Here is a 7,505-nt window from a genome sequence, read left to right on the forward strand (position 1 = left end):
CTTTTAAAATATAATATTTTACCATGCAATATTTGCCCTTGTTGTATCTCTAAGTTGAACAAAAAGAGTTGTGTCATTATTGTAAGGAAGCAGACTGTCAGCGGTTACAGGAATGTAAGTGATATTTTTGTAACATGTTATGAAAGAAGTATTTAAACGTTGCTGGGTGTCAGCTTGCCTTGTTTCATCAGTGGACAATGATGTAATTCTCTCCACTAAATACCTCCTATATAAAGGACAGACAAGTCACATGCCATCCTACTATTACCCACCAGATGTTTAGAGTATGTGAAATATTAAATGATCAATAAATATATAAAAATCCAAATGGAGGAAATGTTAATTCAAATGTAGAATTCAAATGATTATTTGCTTATATATGGCCCATTATGCAGTTACAGTGATAAGGCATGTAAGCAGGTTTCAGTCACTCTGATTGTACTGCCAGTGTTGGTCTGCCCTCTAGTGGTCATCAGAGGAAGTGCATGCTTCACAGTTTAAAAATACTGTGGATTTAAAGCCGCTCAGTAATTCATTGCCTGGGGCTGAGATCGTATCGTCTATCCTTCCCTCCTCCGCAAGTTCATACGACATCGCACCTAGCCTGAGGCTGAGCTTTTCATAAAGCCAATTAAAGGAAATTGAGATTACAAAAAAAAAATTTGAATAGTGTGTCTCATGACCATCAAAGATTTTAATTAAAACTAAAAGAAACAATGATTATTGTTATTTATATATTGTTTAGCTGTAATATTCTTTCTGAACTAATCACAAAACATTGCTGAGCTACTGTCACTTTATGACTCGCTACACCTAGAATGAGCAACAATGTATGACTCAAATTATACAAATATGATGGACAAAGTTTTAAAAAGTAGGATTTTTAAGATACAGATTTCCATACGATTTTCTATGGACATATCTTTCCTCTAGCACCACCAACAGGCCAATTATTTGAGGTGGATAGAAAAATAGCAATCAGCAGTCAGATTGAAATTATTGAGCACATTTTTTGTTGCCCTGACAATGCACAGTGGGGAAATATTTTAGTCAAACAACATAACATTACTATGCAATTATTTCCCTCAAATATATCAATCAATGTTGTAATTTGCAGATTAATCAATAAATGGTGAAATAGTTGAAGCCATATTTCCTATGTTTTAACTGTTTCCTTTCTTGTCTGACTGCTATTGAAAATAAGCTGAGCAGGTTAGGAGGAGAGTAAGAGGTTTGGCGGCAGCAGGGGAAACCCTCTCCAATTGTGGTCAGTTTATTTATTAAGACAGACATTTTTCATGTACTCAAAGGTAAAACGCTGCGTACTTATTTGGTGGAGGAAAGCCTGTAATCCCTCAATTCGTAAAGTGTGATTATAGCATAAACCACGGATTTAAACAGGAGAGGAATGTGTGGACTTGTCGTGTCGGCTTTGAGCGGAATTTGTTAAAAAGAAATCAAAGTACTGATTCACACTATTTAGGGTATTCTAAGTGTTTCCACTGTGCTTTAAAGTATGTTTCTACTAATATATTACTCAAATTAAATTATGATGTATTACTCTGTCTAATCTGACCTTAAACAAAAATATACCATTACTGTGACTTGCATCATTTTAGTTAACTGTGATATTTTGTTAAATAGATATACATTGATTTGTGTAACATGCTAAAAGGCATGTGCTATTCTATTATTGATCACCATTTACTGTACTAAGCAAGCGAAGCAGATGCTCTTGGATGTTTTCATTCTGTTGCGCGGGTCAGCTGGGCATTCTTTCAGCTACATGTGTGCCATGTCAATATATGGTTATAAACTAATGGCTAAACCCAGCAGAAATCCCCCTGTGCAATGTGACTGAAGCACTGAAGTGCAGCAGGCCTTCAGTACATACCTCAAGATCACTTTACATAACTGGTGGAGCACACATCTTGGAATTAAAGTTCAAAGACTTCTCAACCAGGAGCTTTCCGGGTGTTTGAATTTAAAAGGGAGAACACACTTCAAGTGACAAACTAGATAATTGGCATCATCCGTGTATTGCCTTGTACTTAAATGAAACTGGATGCATAAACCCCTTGCCAATAGAGTAACACATTGAAAAGATCCATATAATTAATGAACATCTGTCACCCCGATGCTTCAGATGATCAAAGCACATGTAGTGTGTGTAATCTACTCTTAATTCTTCTCAAGGCATGCTAAAAAGCGACTGAAATTGGACAAATATTTGATTTGTTGGGTTAAAAAAAAATCATTAGTGGGGAAAATATATCCTCATCCACCTGCTTCCTGAGAGGGCTTTAAAAAAAGTAGACCAAGATACTATATTAATTCTGCAGACTCTCACACATGACACAGAATTTGTAGTAATACTTTTGGAAGGCCATGTAAATCATAATTGTGCTATAATGCATGTATAAAGGAGTATAGACCTTTACAGTATATGAGATACATATATATGAGATCTTTATATGCATAATACCTTATATCAAAGTTTATTATGTGTGAATTGTGATCATAACACTTGCAAATTCACAATGGCTAATCAAGAAATATCTGAATTCAAAGCTACAGAAAGTTGTAAAGACATTTCTCTGATGTGCTAAAATTGAATTATTAATAATAAAAACAACTTTTAAAATAACATTTATCTCATGGGTTTTTATGGTCCATGATCCGGATTATTCAAATTTGTATAATAGCCTTTATAAGAGATTCTGCGTTTAAAGCTTTATACAGTAGGAGATTGGGCAGAAACATGTGTTGAGAGCAAGCCAAACTCTGGGGAACAGCCAATACGGAAGTGCCACACACTGCAGTTCATACATGGGCCGACTTTACAGCAACTTTACAGCAAGAAAAAAACTTTACAGCAGAAAAAAACATGTTTCTACCCATGGATGCAATAAATATTATTATCGATATAGTTAGATTCCACCTTCATGATTATGAATCTGTGAGTGAATTGTTTTCTAACACAACCCTTTTATTTATGTTAGGTCTTAACGTTTTTGCATAAATTAGGGCGTGGTCACTTTGATGGACACGTACATGCCTCACTGTCAGCTAACAGCAACTTCTCCACTCTGCTAGGCTACAACCAGCTGGCTACAACCATAGAGGCTACAACGTTAGTTAGTCATAGTACTGTACTTGACCCTTTAGCTTTAGCCGTGTTCGTGGTGATTGTGCCTTTTAGGGAATATTGTTACAAATACCAGACAATTAAAATGTCGTGCTGTGCGCTTGATGTACTAATAGAACTTCCAAGAAGTCTAAATGATAATATTATACATGTTAACCCCGTTCGCAGGTGTTTGTGTGCTTTGTAGCTTAGCTTGTTACTTATTAGCCAGCTAAGGACGTAACCCTTTATGCATACATATACATTTTAGTTTATGGTTCAGCCAGGGGCGGATCTACGCGGGGCAGCTGCCCCCCCCCCCCCCACTGTAGAGCCTTGCCCCCCCAGCTGCCCCCCTAACTTTTGTTTCCCTAAAACTGTACTAAAACAAACCTACACTATTTCCACAAGCTTCTCAAGCAACAAAACAAGCATTACATTAGTTAAAAGTGAATCATTTTAAATACCATTTTAGGCCCGTTAAAAACGCAGCTCCGGCCCTGCATTAAACTGCGGAGCGGCGTTCACAAAGCCCGCGGCTCACACCGCTGCAGAGAGGGAGCGAGCTGTCCCAGTACCTATGGATCCAACACATCCTCACTCCCAGGTCGGCCTATGTTGACGTTATGTCAAGTCCCCTGTGTCGGCTTTTTCCAACGCAAGGGGGGGGGGGGCCTTAGCGTCCATTTTCAACGCAAGGGGGGGGGCCCTTAGCGTCCATTTTCAGCTTTCTGGGATGTCCATATGCTTCTATGGACGCTCATGGAAGCACGGCATTCGTTTGTGTCGGCTGCCCTTAAAGGCAATGTGAGCGTCCATTCTCATTGGATAACGGAGAATTGTACACCCGGAAGTAAGTATTCCCCTTACTGTCGATTGATTTTACAGTGATATCTGCACTACTCATCGACTAAAAAACACCAGATTATCCTTGTTAATTACACAACATTGATTGGTTTAAATTGTGTGCAATGCTTTTGTATTGTTTCCCTTCGATTCGGAGAAACAAATATTTTTTCGGAGTAAAGGATGGCAGAATCCACCACCCAGAATCCCCAGCTATCGTTTGGACTACACCATGTGCTTTGTTTGACAAACCCTGTGATAGTCCTCAAGCTCTGTGATTGGAGAGTGTGCTCCGAGGGTTACCGAGCCTCGAACAGCACTTGAAATGGGATGGAACCACGGCTGACTGTCCAAAACTGAATTTGAACGGGTCCACCGCGTCCCCCCCTCCCTCCCTCCCCCACCCCGTCCCCAGAACTACACATGCTGGCTATTCTGTTTCGCAACATGTTCTCTATCTATGGCACGTCTCTACTGGGAGTTGTAGTTTTAAAAGACGTTTTCGTATTTCCCATAATAAGAAGTTGCCAGTATTAAACTGTGTACATCCCTGGAGGATTAGGGGATAGGAAACACTCACATTTAAAACATATAATTAATAAATGGGTGAAAATTGCTTGTGCCCATAATGGGCAGCATTAATATATATACACACATGCCAGCTAAGGTCAGAAGAGCTTTATTTAACAGCTAGTCTTATGTTTGTGACCCCTGTTGTTAATTGATAACATTACATTACATTACATTACATTAATTGATAAACCTGAAACATGCACTTGTCAAGGTTCAGAGGCACATTTTGCAAATATGGCAGTAGCCATCGGTCAGCTTAAGATAAGATATACTTTATTGATCCCAAGTTGGAACATTTGCGTTACATCAGCATGTGTAACAGTTAAATATGCAGTGGTGTTTATTTGTAAATCATTTAGTATAATCACACAAATTCTGTGTTTTTTATTCAACAATTCTGTGTTCTTTATTTATTGATTGTTCAATACCTGACAAGGCCGGAGATGAAATGTCTACATACATCTTATAAGAGTATAATACATTATGTATAATATCAGTTAAAATAAGTGCTTCAACATAGTTAACATTGCTGGAGGTATGCACAAATATTGATAGATGTCTTGTTATGCACTATTGAGGAACCTGCGACCCAAGTTTTTTATTCAATGCATAACTACACCATAGTTGTGTAGGCCTATATGATATGTCAATAAACCTTAGAAAATCTTGAAATCTTGAAAGGGATGTGCAAAATAGTCATTATATACAGTCTTTAATTAACTATTAGTAGAGAATAACGAGTAATGAATATACTTTATAGGGATCCTATTAATATCTAATAATAAAAATTATGAAATTCAATAACATGCTTTAACCACTAGGTGTCCCTTTATATCAGCTGTGCACCTTTATGCCTATCTACCAATTGGATCAAATATAAAAATCAGCCGAATTAGTGTTGATACTGCAAGGAGACGTATTGTGTGAAAAGAAATGTAAGATGTTGTTTAATGGAATATTTATGATCCACGTCACGTTTTCAGTTCCTCATGTTTGTCTAGAAGTCTTCTCATCAGGGCTCTATAAATACAGAACTACGGCAGATATGTAATATTTAATGCAGCCTAACCGTGTATTACAATGCCGGTATGTGATGACTTTCAAAGAGAAAAGCAAGCACACTCGGAATAAAGTATTATTTAATTTTTTTTAAATGTTTTCGGTCTGTTTCCGGTATTTGTTAATGACGATGTGCTCTGAGATGTGAGACTGGAATTGCACAGGGGGAAATAACGGAGGCTATCTTTAGATGCGGATTTTGTTAAACTAATATGTTTGCGCTGGCTGTGGACCAACACTATACATTGACGGGGAAGGGGGTAGCAATAAAGATAACACCATTAAACAGTTACACAACATAACAGAAATAATATCGATAGCAGCCTCCCTAGCAACCACCTTGGTAACAATGAAAACGTTATGGACGCAATTTCCTGAAGTAATCTTCGTAATAACTAGCAAACTAAAGATCATGTACATCCACTGCACACATAATCTGAAATAACAACTCATATTTCTCGCATCAAATGACATCAAAACGCATTTTAATGGCCATTTTCCACCGAAAATAAAACGAAGTTCGGCCATGTTTTTTTTTTCTGCAGGGAGAAATTTGAAGATCACGTGACGTCAAACAGAGCACATGGTGTAGTCCAAACGATAGCTGGGGATTCTGGGTAGTGTAGTGTCTTCTGCCATCCTTTACTCCGAAAAAATATTTGTTTCTCCGAATCGAAGGGGAAAAATACAAAAGCATTGCACACAATTTAAACCAATCAATGTTGTGTAATTAACAAGGATAATCTGGTGTTTTTTAGTCGATGAGTAGTGCAGATATCACTGTAAAATCAATCGACAGTAAGGGGAATACTTACTTCCGGGTGTACAATTCTCCGTTATCCAATGAGAATGGACGCTCACATTGCCTTTAAGGGCAGCCGACACAAACGAATGCCGTGCTTCCATGAGCGTCCATAGAAGCATATGGACATCCCGGAAAGCTGAAAATGGACGCTAATGCCATTGCGTTGGAAAAAGCCGACACAGGGGACTTGACATAACGTCAACATAGGCCGACCTGGGAGTGAGGATGTGTTGATGGATCAGCTTCCCCTTGGAGCATTTCCCTTTCCACTAGTTTTGTTTTTACTAAGGACGAGAGCTTGAAACTAAATATTAATAAAACGCTTTAGTTTGAATCGATAGCGTTTAACAGACGGGCGCTGTTTGGGGCGTGACGTTACAAAATACTACGCAGACAGCGTTAGCTGGGAGATCGATCACTTTGCTAAACTACGCGGTAGCCTACTATTAAATCCACGAAAACTACACATCACAGCCATGAGGCCAGATCAATGAAACCAGGATACATCCTTTACCGTAAAAACTGGATCCAAACACAGCTGCCTGTGTGCGCTTGATCAATACTTTCTGATGTTATATTTATGATATGCTACATATTAGCTAGGCTACATGGCCCTAACGTGTAAAGTTATACAAGCATTTGTACCAGTGCTTTTCACAAGTATACAGACCAGAGTATAGGAGTGATTCAACACCAACAAAAAGACATATGAGAAGTGATCAGGACGAACAGAAAGAGGAAAAGGAAAATAGAGATGAAGAGACCAGGAGGGTCAGAGCAGGAGGAAGAGGAGGAGATGAAGACATTAGTGAAGAAGAAGAAATATATGTGAGGAATAAAGATGAAGTATCAGAAAGAGGGCCAGAGGCAGGGATCAGGAGGCAGATGAAACTCCAGCTGGACCACATGGTATGTTCTTATTCTCCTTACATATTCCATTACAGCAGCTCTTAGTATTGACAAATATTGATTGAAATGTGTTGCTGCACAGGTCACCTGTAGCTCTCTGAAGAGATGGGTGATGTCATTTGTGTACTTAATTATAACTAAGTACTTACAGTATGCAGAATTAGAGTATTCTCTGAATCGGGTGCC

Source organism: Pseudochaenichthys georgianus, chromosome 12 (genome assembly GCF_902827115.2).
Source record: "Pseudochaenichthys georgianus chromosome 12, fPseGeo1.2, whole genome shotgun sequence".
Taxonomy (NCBI): domain Eukaryota; kingdom Metazoa; phylum Chordata; class Actinopteri; order Perciformes; family Channichthyidae; genus Pseudochaenichthys; species Pseudochaenichthys georgianus.